The 16512-nt window shown below is 45.3% G+C and overlaps 1 protein-coding gene across 1 annotated transcript in view; it reads right to left on the bottom strand.

The window, feature by feature from the left end:
• Positions 1-16512, bottom strand: part of PIERCE1 (piercer of microtubule wall 1) — a 266631-nt gene that overhangs the window by 55556 nt on the left and 194563 nt on the right. The gene's annotated exons all lie outside the window — the stretch shown is intronic.

Below are 16512 nucleotides of genomic sequence, written 5' to 3'. Positions count from 1 at the left end.
AAGGGTCCACTTCCACAAAATTTATGAAATGTCTAGAAAAATACAACTTCCATCAGAATCGACGAGCCCAGAGGAAAACTCATAGTCTTTAATAGTGAAATGGGTTAGCAAGACAAAATTAAAATCAATGAATCTGTAATGAGCTCTTGTTAGAAAAAAAAAAAAAAGCGTTAGAATCAGGAAAGTAAGAAAATAGAATTAAGGAAGATACAAGCAAAAATGACAAAATCAGAGAAACTTGTCAAATTCATGCACCTGTGCCCCAAAGTAGGGAAGGGGTGGGCTTGGTGGGATTTAGCTCACCTGTCACAAACACCTGGGAAAAAAAATTCTAGCAACTATCAATGACCACAGATTAAGAGAAAATTGATTACGAGAATCATAAGGGATTATGCTATTTGACTCTAGAATATATTTTTTACAATGCAAAAGAGATGCTTTCAGGCAAATATAAGCCTCCAAAACAGATCAAACTAGAGACAGAGTAGGTAAGGACCCTTCTCAAGGCAGACAGACATACGCGGTCAAGGGTCTGTGTCCCAGCCCGGCCCCCGGCATTGACAGCAGCCAGGCAAGGGCCGGAGATCTCCTGCTCCTTTTGGGAACAGATGAAACCAGGCAACGTGAACAGTCCCAGGCATGAGGAGGGTACAAATCTTCCGCACTTGTTTCTAATGCTAGGAAAACATCTCCATCAAAACTCCACAAAACCAGGCCCTACCAGGAGTAACTAGCGCTTGTGTGGCAGTTAAGGAACTTCTGCACTGTCTGTATAACAAACAGGCCGTTTTAACCCAGGCACGGGGGCTCACACCTGTAATCCCAGCCCTTTGGGAGGCCGAGGCAGGCGGATCACATGAGGTCAAGGGTTTGGGACCAGTCTGGCCAACATAGTGAAATGCTGTCTGTACTGAAAAAAAAAAAAAAAATAGCTGAGCGTGGTGGCAGATGATCCATATGTAATCCCAGCTACTCTGGAGGCTGAGGCAAGAGAATTACTTAAGCCTGGGAGGCAGAGGTTGCAGTGAGCTGAGATTGTGCCATTGCACTCCAGCCTGGGTGACAGAGTGAGACTCCGTCACACACACACACAAAAAAAACCCAAAAACCAACAAAAAACCCAAATAAGCCATTTCATCCTCATGACTGCCCACAGGGCAGAAGCCCTTAACTGTCTCATTGCCCAGCTGGTGGGTGGGACATGGACTGGCAGGGGGTCTAATACCCACACACACAACCATTGCACCTGCTGGCTCCATCACCACACCACCCTGTGTGTCGATGCAAACACCCTGAACAGTATCGGTGCCCCTGGAACCCAGTCACACAGTGAGAGAATCACAGAGGCGTCTACATTAACTTCACCCCCAGAAGACATCTCTGGACATAATTGTGTAATTAAAGGATCAAGAATACTATGATTTCTCCGCAGATGCTGGAGTCTGTTAAAAACATTAAAACCCCTTCCCTTTAAGTTCTCTACAAATGGACACAGAGTAAATTTCCAGCACATGCCATTAAGTGAGAAAAATGAGGCGAAGAGGCAGGTACACGGACTGTGCTGACTTTCATGTAAGAAAGAATGGAATTAAGACTGTCCATACCTATTTAGAAAAAGACAGGAGGAATGAATGGAAATTAATGAGTATGGTCATCTCTGGGGATAAAAATGCATGGAGAGGGTAGGAATCAAAGTCAACCTTTTGTAAATGTAACTTTCATGCAGTTTTAACTTTTGAACCAGTTGGCATTTTATATATTTAAAATATTAAATTAAACTAAAAAATAAAAGGCAGCAAGCCATAAAATGAAAAACAAACCAACAAATGAAAGTAAACTCCAAAATCGACAATTTCAGAGGAAAGCAACTGCTACAGGTAGTTGTTTTTTCTACTGATGTGTTTTTCTCTTCTGGCTGCAAAGCAATCCTGTGTGAGGCTTGATCACTTTCAGTGTTAGTGCTTGTAAACAGGGATGGAACACATATCCGCATTACAAAATCTTTGGTTGGACCTCACACACACTGTGTTGTTCAGAGGATGTTAATTGTCCTACATGACAACTACCTAGCTGCCTGCTGCCAGGGCCTGCAGAGAGACCCTGGCATCTCATTCACTCTGATGGTACCCCAGTTTATTCACACTTTGATCTCTTTTGGAGTATATTCTAGAGCAAAAGGTATTGCCAAGAAATCCTTACTTCAACCCAGTAGTCATATCCATGTTAGTAATGATACTAGTGTTCTATCAGTCAGAGCTCAGTATGAAACAGAGAGCACACAGGAGGTAGACAGTTGAGGGAGGACTCACATACGGAGGTGCATCCTTAGGGAGACAGGAAAGGATAATGCCGTAACCTGGGGCTTAGGAGTAGCCAAGCCCTTGCCATTTATAGTCACTAGAGGATAAGGGGGATACAGAGTTTTCTTTGTGATTGGAATAAACAAAACAAAAAGGAGGAACAAAATAGTATCTAGAAGACATCACAGTCATTGTAGAAATGTAATAGTGGATAAGGGAATTATTTCAATTCAGGCAAAGCATGTCTTATGTAGGAAATAGTATGTAACTAGTTGGTATCAGTGTAACGCTTGCCTCATAAGATGAGTTAGGGAATGTCCCTCTGCTTGCAATTTATGGAAGAGTTTTTGAAAGGTATCGTTGCTTTCTCAGATGGTAGGATTTACCCGTGAAGCCACCTGGGGTTTGAGATCTTGTTGTGGGGAGGGTGGTATGGGGGGAGGGTGGTTAGGAAAATTTGTATCTACAAATTCCATTTCTGTAAGGTCAATTCTGGTGATCCATTGCTTCTTTAATAAACTTGGCCCTTTGCATATTTCCAGGAATTTATCCATGTTGTTCAAGTTTTCAAAATTATTTTCATCAAGTTATTCAAAGTATTTTCTTTTTATCCTTATAATGTCCATAGGGTCTGTAGTGGTGTCCCCTTTCCTTATTCCTGAGAGTAATCATTGGTGTCAGCTGTCTGCTTTTGCCTGATTAGTCTGGCTTGAGATTTATCCACTTCGTTAATCTTTTTGAAGATCAAACTAACTTTCAGTTCCATTGATTTCTCTATTGTTTTTCTGTTTTCTATTTCACTGATTTCAGCTATTACATTGAGTGTTTATTTCCTCCTGCCTGCTTTGTTTTAGACCATTCTTTTTCTAGTTACTCAGATGCTGGCTCAGATTGCTGAGTGGAGGATGTTCATGTTGCTGCATACAAATATTTAATGCTATAAATTTTCTCCAAAGTACTGGTTTAGTTCATCCCATATATTTTAATATATTTTCTAACATTTTTAAAAATTTATTTATTTTCTTAGAGATGGGGTCTTGCTATGTTGCCCAGTTGGAGAAAACCCCTGGGCTCAGGTGATCCTCCTACTTCAGCCTCCCAAAGTGCTGGGATTCCAGGCAGGAGCCACCATACCTGGTCATATTTTGTTTTCATTTTTTCTCAACTCAAAATATTTTCCAATTTTCCTTGTGAAATTCATCCATTGGCTACTTAAATGTAGTTTGTTTTGTGAAAGGAAATTAGATCTGGGGACACAAACTCATTTAGCCAAAGGGAAATGTCAAGCTGAGAACTGGGTCACACAAAGCTGCCTCTCCACGTTGGTTGCTAAAGAAGATGGCTACAAGATGAAAGGCTACCCACCTCCCCCTATTTTGCCCACAAGGAAATTCCTGGTGAGCTGTCAGAACTTCACCATAGCGATGCAAGTTTTAGCTTATCTTTGCAGGTGCAGTCACCCCAGCCAGCCAGACACAAATGCATATCTGATTGTTCCACTGCCCCGCTGTGTCTGTGTTATCTTATGTAAAATGCAGATTCCCCACATTTTCCCTCTGCCCCTCCCCTTCCATTTGTATGAAAACTGTGTGCTTCTCAATATCCCACCCTTTCTCCTTTACATTTGGAGCCCTCAAAATCATCTTCAGAAAAAGGCATAGATCTGTTTCTTGGGTGCATCCTTAATTTTGGCAAATAAATTTCCTAAAATGATTGAGATTTGTCAATCATTTTCTTCAATTGACATCTTCATCACCAAATATTTGCAGATTTTTCCTATATCTTTTGCTATTGATTTCTATTTGACAAAAATACAATTCGTATGATTTCAATTTTCTTAAATTTGGGGGAACTTGTTTTATGGTCCAAGATACAACCTCCCTTGCCGCATGTCCTGTGTGTTCTTAGAAAGAATGTGCAGCCCAAGTTAGGTGGTTGATAGTTAATTGGTTGAGACAATGACCAAGCCTTCTATATCTTTATGTTTTGTCAACTTTTTCCTTGTTACTGAATGAGGAGAGTTGCAGTCTCTGGTTACAAGTGTGGAGTTATGCAATTCTCCTTTCAGTTATATCAGCATCTGCTCCATGCATTATAAAACTGGGATTCATTGCATTCACAAATTCTCTTGATAAATTTATCCTTTTAAAAGAATGTGTATTTTGCTGTTACTGCATGGAATATTCTCTTATTTTTACATGTTTGAGGGGCATTTGCATTTTTTCTGTGAAGAATTAAATCATATCCTTTGTCTGTTGAGTTCTTGGAGTTTTTCTATTGACTTGTAGGAGCTCTTTATATATTAAGGAAGTTAGATATTGTTTGTGCTATTCAGTTGTTATAAATACAGTTTCGGTGTAGCAAAAGAAATAGCACTTGAATATAAAATTTTCTTTTTAATTCTCTGCAAGGCAATTTACTTCTATAGAAGGGTGTGCACTTACAGATGGAGCAATGGTGAGCACACACCTGGACAAGGGAGGGGGAGGGGTGCTTATCCATGATGCACGTGGCTCCTGCTGCTGTGTTGTTCTCCTATTGGCTAGGGTTAGGCTTCACAGGCTAAACTAATTCTGATTGGCTAATTTAAAGAGAGTGACAGGGTGAATGGTTTGGTGGGAAAAATGGTTATGACAGAGCAGGCAATCAGAATGCAGTCAGGGTGGAGCAGGTAATCGGAATGAGTCAGGGTGGAGTGGGTAATCAGAAAAGGTTGCCTTACGAGGAAGTTAAGTTTAAAAGTAGAAGGCAAAGAATTGAACATACTGACATATTGATTCTTTGAAAAGAAATTTAGAACTCACATCTAACACAGTTAAAAGTAATTTTTCTCAGTCGATCATTTCTCTTCTTCCTTGGTTTGTGTGTCATTTCAATGTACTTTCTTTACGTAGTTAAAGTTACCAATGTTTTCTTTTATGACTTCTGCTGTTGTTTTGTTTCTTCGTTTGTTTGGTTTCATTTTTGTTTAGTCAACCGCCCCCCACCCCTACTACCGGCCAAATCATCCAAGTGGACTCCCTCTTTGGCCAGGGCACTCTAAAGTTTAACATGAAAGGCTGGTTCAAGCCAAGATGGGAAGTGGGGGCTGGACATGCTTCACTCTACCCTTCAGCATAATGTCAACAAAGACCGTAAGTCTAAAAGGGAACTTTTACCATCTGTTCTCTCCGAAGCCTGCTACCTGCAGTCTTCATCTGCATGATCAAACCTTGGCCTCCACAACACCTTATCGTAAGGCAGGCATTCCTTTCTATAGATAATAACTCTTTCAACCTTTTGCCAATCCGAATATGTTGAAATCTACCTATAACCTGGAAGCCCCCCCAACTTTGAATTGTCCCACCCTTCCAGGTTGAACCAATGTAAATCTTCCATATATTGATGGATATCTTCTGTCTCCCTAAAAAGGGATAAAAGCAAGCTGGGAGACTGGATTAAGAAAATGTGGCACATATACACCATGGAATACTATGCAGCCATAAAAATGGATGAGTTTGTGTCCTTTGTAGGGACGTGGATGCAGCTGGAAACCATCATTCTCAGCAAACTATCGCAAGAACAGAAAACCAAATACCGCATGTTCTCACTCATAGGTGGGAATTGAACAATGAGATCACTTGGACACAGGAAGGGGTCCTATTGTGGGGAGGGGGCAGGGGGGAGGGATAGCATTAGGAGATATACCTAATGTAAATGATGAGTTAATGGGTGTAGCACACCAACATGGCTCATGTATATATAGGTAACAAACCTGCACGTTGTGCACATGTACCCTAGAACTTAAAGTATAATTTAAAAAAAAAAAAACCACCTTGGGCACATGTTATCAGGACCTGCTGAGGCTGTGTCACAGGTGTGTCCTTCATCTTGGCAAAATAACTTTCTAAATTGATTGACACCTGTCTCAGATACTTTAGATTCACATTGGAAAGGTTTCTCATATTCTAAAATTAAAATAATGTCTTCCTAGCATTTTTATTGTTTCACCAGGAGTTCATTTGAGTCATGAGTTAAGATTCAAACTATAGGCCGGGCGCAGTGGCTCAAGCCTGTAATCCCAGCACTTTGGGAGGCCGAGACGGGCGGATCACGAGGTCAGGAGTTCGAGACCATCCTGGCTAACACGGTGAAACCCCGTCTCTACTAAAAAATACAAAAAGCTAGCCGGGCGAGGTGGCTGGTGCCTGTAGTCCCAGCTACTGGGGCGGCTGAGGCAGGAGAATGGCGTGAACCCGGGAGGCGGAGCTTGCAGTGAGCTGAGATCTGGCCACTGCACTCCAGCTCGGGCGACAGAGCAAGACTCCGTCTCAAAAAAAAAAAAAAAAAAAAAGACTCAAACTATATTTCCAAGACGTCCTCCAGTCTCCCAACACCACGCATGAGCCACTGCATCTTCTCACACGCCTGATGCTCGTGGGCATTCAGTGACATGTGTACAGACTTGTAATTCTGTCCTACTCGTGTGTTTCTTTATATGCCACAACCACAATGTTTTCATCATCTTATCCTTAACATCTGGTTTAGGTTCCTTCTTGTTATTCTTTTATCAGAATTTTGTTAGTTATTCTTACTTATTTCTGTCTTCAAATACACTGTAGACTAAGTTATCTGGTAAGAAATGCGGTTGATGTTTTTAATGGAATTGCAGTACATTTATAGCTTGATTTGGGGAGAATTTACATCTCCATGGAATTTTCTATACACAATTGTGATATGTCTTTTCTTTGTTCATGTCTTTTGTTGAGTCTTCCGGCGTGTCTAAATTCTTTTTTTAATATTGTTTGTGGTGAGGCATGGTGGGTCACGCCGGTAATCCCAGCACTTTGGGAGGCTGAGGCAGGTGGATCACTTGAGGCCAGGGGTTCAGGACCAGCCTGGCCAACATGGTGAAACCTCATCTCTACAAAAAATACAAAAAGGCCGGGCTCAGTGGCTCACTCATGTAATCCCAGTAGTCTGGGAGGCTGAGGCCAGCGGATCACCTGAGATCAAAAGTTTGAGACCAGCCTGACCAATATGATCAAACCCCGTCTCCACAAAAATACAAAAATTAGCTGGGCATGACAGTGGGTGCCTGTAATCCCAGTTACTCAGGAGGCTGAGGCAGGAGGATCTCTTGAACCTGGGAGGCGGAGGTTGCAGTGACCCGAGATCACGCCATTGCACTCCAGCCTGGGCGACAAGAGCGAAACTCCATCTCAATAAATAAATAAATAAATAAAATAAAAATACAAAAACTTAGCCAGGCTTTGTGGCATGCACCTGCAATCCCAGCTACTCAGGAGGCTGAGGCACGCGAATCATTTGAACCTGGAGGGCAGAGTTTGCAGTGAGCTGAGATAGCACCACTGCACTCCAGCCTGGGTGACAGTGAAACTGTCTCAAAATAAATAAAATAAAAATAATATTGTTTGTATAATTATTATTATTAAGAATTTTGAATTTTATCAAGCCTTGATAGTATCAATAGGAGTGGTCTTATAATTTTAGTCTTGTGACATATTACTATATTGAATTTTATTAATAGGTTGTCTAGTACAAATGATTATTATAATCCTGAAATGGAACTTTTATACCTCACCCTGGAAAAGTGTTCTGGGTTCTGGCCGGGTGTGGTGGCTCATGCCTGTAATCCCAGCACGTTGGGAGGCCAAGGTAGGCAGACCACCTGTGGTCAGGAGTTCGAGACCAGGCTGGCCAACATGGTGAAACCCCATCTTTACTAAAAATACAAAAATTAGCCAGGTATGGGGGCAGGCGCCTGTAATCCCAGCTATTCGGGAGGCTAAGACAGGAGAATTGCTTGAATCTGGGAGGCAGAGGTTGCAGCAAGCTGAGATGGTGCCACTGCACTCAGCCTGGGTGACAAGAGTAAAACTCCATCTCAAAACAACAACAACAAAAACACAAAACAACAATAACAAAAACGTGTTCTAGGTTCTGTTGGATATTTTTGTTAGTGTTCTTACATTGATATTTATAAGTGAAATTGGCCTATGAGTGTCTTTTAAGTTATCTTGTCAGGTTTTGAAATTAATGTTCTCTTAACTTCCTAAAAATGGCTTAGGAAGTTCTCTTTCCTTTTGGCACTCAAATGAACTGCTCCTGAAGGCGGTTCTGATTTTCCCTGTAAAACTGTTTGTGACTCATGGTTTTGGGAGAAATAACTCTTTAATAAAAATTTTTTTTTCAGCTCTTCTATGAAAATTCACCCATTAAGGTTTTAGAGGTCCTCTGATGTCAGGCTAGGTAATTTATGTTTTCATAGAAAATTGCCCATTTCATCCAACTTCTCACTTTTTCCCATAGAGTTAAGCAAATGTTTTATTTCTACTGCTTGTTTTAGTATCTTTTCATTTTGCGGTTATTTTCCCAGTAGTGTTTATAATTTTCTATGTGTTTTCTTCATTAGGCTGCCTAATGACCTTCCCACTCTGTTGATATTTTTAAAGAACCACTACCCTTTAATGCCCTTTTTCTATTTTCTAATTCAGTATCCTCTGCTTTTGTATTTGCAATTCCTTCCTTATCCTTTCTTATGCTTATTTTGTAACCCCTGCCCCGTAATTCTCTCCCCCTTTTCCCCTCCTCCATATTTCCTGCCCCCCTTTTTGAGTGGTATGGCTTATTAACTTATGTTTCTTCTTTTTATTTACTAAATTATTTTTAGGCCAAGCACAGTGGCTCATGCCTGTAATCCCAGCACTTTGGAAACTGAGGCGGACAGATCACAGGGTCAGGAGATCGAGACCATCCTGGCTAACATGGTGAAACCCCGTCTCTATTAAAAATACAAAAAATTAGCCTGGCGTGGTGGCAGTTGCCTGTACTCCCAGCTACTCGGAGGCTGAGGCAGGAGAATGGTGTGAACCTAGGAGGCAGAGCTTGCAGCGAACCAAGATTGAACCACTGCGCTCCAGCCTGGGCAACAGAGTGAGACTCCATCTCAAAAAAAAAAAAAAAAAAAAAATTAGCCAGGTATGGTGGTGGGCGCCTGTAATCCCAGCTACTCGGGAGGCTGAGGCAGGAGAATCGCTTGAACCTGGCAAGCAGAGGTTGCAGTGAGCCGGGTGACAGAGCCAGACTCCCTCTTAAACAAACAAACAAACATATATATATATATATACACATAAGGAGTACATATTTTTCTCTTAGCACTGCTGCAGCTAGATCCCTCAGATTCTGAAATGTCACTTAGAGAGTCACTTACTTTCTAAATGCTCTGCAATTTCTCCTGAACTGAAGAATTGCTCTGCAATTTCCATCTTCCTGCAGTGCAGGGAGCTGTAAAATGACCCAGCTTGTAAGGAGGGGAAATCCAATTTTGACAGCCCTTGTCCATAAGTCAGAGCCTCAGCCACTGTCCCTTTGCCTGGCTTGTTCTGTGTGCGCTGGGTCCCTCTGGACAGGTGCAGGACGCTAGAGGATAAGAGAGACCGGATTCAGGATTCCCAAACCCACTTCTGACGCTCATTATGAAGATTTACCAAAACCACCTTCAAGCCCTAATGGAACCCCCAGTCCTCACACTGAACTGGAGCCCACCTCGCCCCTGCCCTGTTCAGTTAACACTCAGACTCGCTGCCCTTCTCTGCCTTCACTCGGGGTTATTGAGAAGCCCCAGCTGGAGCCAAAAACTGAGCCAGCAAGACACAAAGACGTCTTGTGAGGAGCAGTCTGGGGCCTGCAGAGCCTGGCAGGTGTTAGCTTAGCCCTGGACCCAGGATGGCCCCACAGCAGGACCAGGAGGAACCTGGGAGAAAGAGGGGTGTTCCGCTTATGAGTCAGTTTCTGGCTGACCTCAGCAGCCCTGAGATCTGTGTGAACCTTGGTCACAAACAGTGGGTAAATATAAGTCAGGTACTTGGCACAGTGACATCTCATTCTTGCCACCTCCACTGAGGCAATGTGGAAATAGCAGTGACTGCGAAAACAGGTCACATGGCACCAAAAATGGTGTTTGAGAGAAGGAATGACGGATGGATGGAAGGATGGATGGATGGATGGATGGATGGATGGATGGATGGATGGGTTGTGGATGGATGGTACATGGGTGAATGGATGGATGATTGGAAGGAATGGAAGCCATAGGAGGAGTCAGAAGTGATACTGAACATGAAAGCACCTTGGCAAGCTGGAGAAGTCATGAAAGTGAGACTATACTATTCAATATGAGTAAATGAAGCCATCTACCATTCATCCATCCCTCCACCCATCCATTTATTCATATATCTATAATACCCATTATATCCAATTATCCACCCATCCATCTACCCATCCATCCATCCATTCACCACCTCTCTACCCCCCATCCACCATCCATCCATCTGCCAATCCATCCATTCATCCAATCATCCATCCATCTACCCATTCATCCATCCACCCACCACCTATCCACCACCCATCCACCATCCATCCACCATCTATCCATCTCCCATCCATCCATCCATCCATCCATCCATCCATCCATCTGTTCGTCTATCCATCCATCCATCCAATCATCCATCCATCTACCCATTCACCCATCCACCCATCACGTATCCACCACTCATCCACCATCCGTCCACCATCTATCCATCTCCCATCCATCCATCCATCCATCCATCTGTTCATCTATCCATCCATCCAATCATCCATCTGTCTACCCATTCATGCATCCACCCACCACCTATCCACCACCCCTCCACCATCCATCCACCATCTATCCATCTCCCATCCATCTATCCATCCATCCATCCATCCATCCAATCACCCATCCTTCTACCCATTCATCCATCCACCCACCACCTATCCACCACCCATCCACCATCCATCCACCATCTATCCATCTCCCATCCATCCATCCATCTGTTCGTCTATCCATCCATCCATCCATCCATCCAATCATCCATCCGTCTACCCATTCATCCATCCACCCACCACCTATCCACCACTCATCCACCATCCATCCACCATCTATCCATCTCCCATCCATCTCCCATCCATCCATCCATCCATCCATCCATCCATCCATCCATCCATCCATCCATCTGTTCATCTATCCATCCATTCCATCCAATCATCCATTCATCCATCCATTCATTCTGTTACCGGATGGTGCTGTGCAGTTCCAGGCTCTTGGTGTCCTGGACAGAGAATTTGGCGTGGCACACACAAATAGCAAAGCAAGCAGCAACAGTTTATTAAGCACAGTAGCACTCTGAGAGAGGGGAGAGTGGGCTGACCTCTGCAGGATGAGATAATCGTTAGTTTGGTATACTCTGGGTCTTTTTATGTGTATGTGTGTGTGTGTGTTTTTCTTCTCTTCCCAAGGCTGCCTAATCTTTATCCAACATCTGTCTTTTGATTAATAGGTTGGTTGCTTAGTTACTTTGGCTCTTGTGCACTTGCTGGTTGCCTCTATCCCATAATTTTAAGTAGATAAATGATACGCAATCCATATGCATGAGCTTTAATGAACTGCTTATCATATGGGGTCATGATAAGGATACTTTTTCTCTCTAATGTGCATGCCTATCTTTGAGGAGCTGCCCCCTACTGGTTTGGTCCAGATCTTGATGGCCATGGAATTTCTTTACTTGCTTTTTTATCTTACTTTTGTTTGGTTGCTCAGTTTCTGTCTCCTATCTTGCTTCTTGCTCACCCATCCCTTTGCCTTGTTTCTACTCTCTGCTTTTACTCATTCTGCGTTTTACCCAACTTCCAATTTCTTTTATTATTTTCCTGCCTCAATTTCACACAGTCATCTGTCCATCAACCCATCCATCCATCCATCCACTCATTCATTCATTCCATCTAATCATCTGTCTACCCATCCATTCATCTATCTATCCATCCACCCATCCACCCACCCATCCACCCATCCATCCATCCATCCACTCATCCATTAATTCATCCATCTATCCATCCATCCATCCACGCATCCATCCACCCATCCATCCATCCATCTATCCATCCATCCACCCACCCATCCATCCATCCATCCATCCATCCATCCATTCATCCATGCATCCATCCATCCATCCATCCATCCATCCATCCATCAGTTTGTTTTCTCCAATCATCCATACATCTACCCATCCATCCATTCATCCCTTTATTGATTCCATCCAATCATCCATGCATCTGTCCCATCCAATTATCCATCCATTTACCCATTTATCCATCCATCCATCCACTGCACATGCACAATCAGTGAAATAGAGTTCAACCAATAAGATTGAAGGGGAGCCCACTAGGAGGCACATCAATCAATCAAGAAATGTACCTCTTTTTTTTTTTTTTTTTTTTTTTTTTGAGAGGGAGTCTCTCTCTGTCACCCAGGCTGGAGTCCAGTGGCGCGATCTCGGCTCACTGCAAGCTCCGCCTCCCAGGCTCATGCCATTCTCCTACCTCAGCCTCCAGAGTAGCTGGGACTACAGGCACCCACCACCATGCCCAGCTACTTTTTTGTATTTTTTGTAGAGACAGGGTTTCACCGTGTTAACCAGGATGGTCTCGATTTCCTGACCTCGTGATCCACCTGTCTCGGCCTCCCAAAGTGCTGGGATTACAGGCGTGAGCCACCGCACCCGGCTGCAATGCATCTATTTTTAAAACACTAATGAAGTTGGGGAATAGAGAAATGGCAGGGAGATTGGACAGGAGGAGATAGGTCTGAAAGATGAGTCATAACTTACAGGCAAAATGAAAAGGCCAACTGGAGGAAGATGGAAATATTGTTGGCAACACCCAGGGCTATTTGTACAGGTGTGGGCTTGTTCAGGGGTGTCCTGAGGGTCAGAGCTGTGGGGCATCAAGAGGGAAGTGTCCATCTGGGAGCTGGATACAAGAACCTAGAATTCAGGAGACGCACATCCAGGATGAAGCTTTGGAAGTCAAGAAAGAGCACCCAAGACACCAGGAGAGGCTGAGATCCCCCAGAAGAGGAACAAAAGCAGGAGCCATTTTGGCATGGAGAAAGATGGAGGGCGGGAAACAGGGAGGAAGGCAAGAGAGGAAAGTGGAATCCAAGAAAAACCTTCCCTGGGAAGCACAGACAGGGTCTCAGGGCCTGGGGCTGAGAAGTCGGTCAGGAAGGGACAGCCGGACATTGCCTCTGCTGTTTGTGGGTTCAGGGCTGACGTGGCTGTGATGCGTGCTGCTCAGGGTTCAGCGGGGCCTGGGTGCGGTGGCAGAGCTGTCACTGCTCACATCCTCATGAAGCCACATGCCAGTGACGAGGATAGATTAGCAGCCAGCAGCACAGCCAGACACGAGGGGCTGAGGAGGAGCCAGCAGACCATGTATTTGTTGTTGTTGTTCTAAGACATCTTTTCACTCCTCCTGCTTTGGTGACATCCTCCCTTGAGGTGAAGCTTTAGGAAAACAGGGTCCGAGATGGACACACAGGGTGGTTTACGGAGTGGTCAGTGTTTCTCCCGCATGGCCCTACCTCTGCTGGGATGGTCCGTGGCCATTGTGAAAAACAAGTGAGCTGGAAACTCACCCATTTCCCAGTCAGCCCAGAGTCAGGGAATAAATGGACAACCAGAGAGAGCCACAGTTGCCATAGCCAGCCTGGCAGTGCAAGCCCAGAGCCGACACGGGGCCACAGCCACGATGCAGCCGTTCCCACTGACCCTGGGGCTGAGCCTGCTTTCCACGCTGTGAGCCCAGGGGACCCAGGTGGTGCCTGCCCCCGCTAATAAGGTGAGAGCCTGGGGAGGATGAGGTGGGCACACATGAGACCCACTTTCTGGGCCATGATCTGCAGACCCTGGACCAGATACCCAGCCTCGCACCTGTCGCACAGCAGTGACCCAAGCCCCGGGGGACGTCATCGGCTGAAGGGTACCCCTTGTGCCTTTGGCAGCATCCCCTGGCTAGAGAAGGGAGTGCCAAGCAGTGCCCGGGCAAACTCACTCCTGTAGGCAGAGCTGGTGTCTCCACTGCGGGGTGACTGCTCAGAGGCCAATGGGCATCTGGTGAGGTGAAGATCCCATCCCAGCTCTTCCAGCCTCTCCCAGGGCCAGGGTTTAGGGAGGGTTTTGTTGAGTACCTTCATCTCCCAAAGACAGCTTCTCCCCCTGGGGAGAATCCCCCTTTTCTGAGTTTTCATTTTGCAAGGGCAATGCATCAGGAGTCGTATAAAATCCATTCTTAGCCAGGCACAGTGGTTCACGCCTGTAATCCCAGCACTTCGGGAGGCTGAGGCAGGCGGATCACCTGAGGTCAGGAGTTCGAGACCAGCCTGGTCAACATGGTGAAACCCCATCTCTAAAACTACAAAAATTAGCCAGGTGTGGTGGCGGGCGCCTGTAATCCCAGCTACTCAGGAGGCTGAGGCAGGAGAATCGCTTGAACCCGGGAGGCAGTGGCTGCAGTGAGCCCAGATCACTCCACTGCACTGTAGCCTGGGTGACAGTCTTGAGAAAAAAAGAAAGAACAAAAAAGAAAAGAAAAGAAAAGAAAGAAAAGAAAAGAAAAGAGAAAAGAAAAGAGAAGAAGTCTCCTGCTTCTGCAAGGACAGGCCAGCTCCCAGCCTAGTCCTGGTGAGAGGGGTGTGGACTCAGTGCTGGGTGGGCCAGGCCTCGGACTCGGGGGCTGGAGTCTCTTCCCAGGTCCCACTCCTGGGTCTGCGACCGGGTTAAGTTGCCTCCTCCTGGCCTCAGTCTCCCGCTGAGCAGGGCCAACTGCTTGAGGCCAGTGGTTGCTTTTCTTCCTTTTTAAATGGTTTTCTGTGGAACCCCGTTCCTGGAAATGATGATGAAGTGTGCCCTAAGAAGCAAGCTTTGTTCCAGCATTCTCAGGAACCGGCCAGAGCCTCTGAGAACCTGCGGGAAAGACCCCCCAGGCCTGGCAGGACTGGGTACATCCCGAGTTTATTGGAACATAGGACGCTTTGTTTCTTCCTGGCTGACCTCCCTTCACTCGGCCTGCCCCTGCTCTAAAAGCCAAGCCCTGCCTGTCTCATAACAGCCAGGTCACCATGTCACCTGTCTAAGACGTCTGTGCCAGGGTCCTGGGGCCACCTAACAAGGTACCACCCACTGTGCAGCTCCTAACCACAGGCATTGACCGCCTCCCAGCTCTGGAGTCCGGAAGCCCAAGATCAAGGCGTGGCCAGGGCCATGGTCCCACCAGGATGTAGGGGAGGGTCCCTCCTCATCCCTTCTGCTGGCTCTGTGTTCCTTGGCTGGGGAACCCAGACCCCAATCCCTGCCTCTGTCTTCACACGGTCTCTTCCTTGTGTGTGTCTCTGTGTGTGTGTGTCTGTCTGTGGGTATCTATGTGTGCCTGTGTGTCTGTGTGTGTCACTCGGTCCAATTGTGTGTCTGTGTGTGTCTGTATCTGTGTGTGTGCATCTATCTGTGTCTCTGTATCTGTGTGTGTGTATCTCTGTGTCTGTGTGTGTGTCTGTCTCTGTGTGTATGTGTATGTGTCTGTGTGTGTGTCTGTGTGTGTGTCTGTGTCTGTGTGCATCTGTGTGTGCCTGTGTCTATCTGTGTGTGTGTGTGTCTCTCTGACTGGGTATCTGTGTTTCTGTATGTGTGTGTGTGTCTCTGTGTCTGTGTGTGTATCTGCCTGTGTGTCTCTGTATCTGTGTGTGTATCTCTGTGTCTGTGTGTGTGTCTGTCTCTGTGTGTGTGTCTGTGTGTGTGTGTCTGTATGTGTGTGTGTTTCTGTGTCTGTGTGTGTCTGTCTCTGTGTGTGTCTGTGTGTGTGTGTGTCTGTGTGTGTGTGTGTGTGTATGTGTGTGTATGTGTGTGTCTCTGTGTCTGTGTGTGTATCTGTGTCTGTGTGTGTATCTGTGTGTGTGTATCTCTGTGTCTGTGTATGTGCCTATCTCTGTGTGTGTGTCTCTGTGTCTGTGTGTCTATGGGTGTCTGTGTATGTGTCTGTGTGTGTGTGTCTCTGTGTCTGTGTGCCTGTATGTGTGTGTCTGTGTGTGTGTGTCTCTGGGTCTGTGTGTCTGTGGGTGTCTCTGTGTGTGTGTGTCTCTGTGTCTGTGTGTGTGTGTCTGTCTATGGGTGTCTGTGTATGTGTGTGTGTATCTGTGTGTGTCTGTGGATGTCTGTGTTTGTGTGTCTGTGTGTGTGTATCTGTGTGTGTGTGTCTGTGGATGTCTGTGTGTGGATGTCTGTGTGTGTGTGTATCTGTGTGTGTGTGTCTGTGGATGTCTGTGTGTGTGGGTCTGTGGATGTCTGTGTGTGTGTCTGTGTGTGTG

Source organism: Macaca mulatta, chromosome 15 (assembly GCF_049350105.2).
Source record: "Macaca mulatta isolate MMU2019108-1 chromosome 15, T2T-MMU8v2.0, whole genome shotgun sequence".
Taxonomy (NCBI): Eukaryota; Metazoa; Chordata; class Mammalia; order Primates; family Cercopithecidae; genus Macaca; species Macaca mulatta.
The sequence above is the reverse complement of the archived record's forward strand: the minus strand, read 5'-3'. Positions and strand labels throughout refer to the sequence as shown.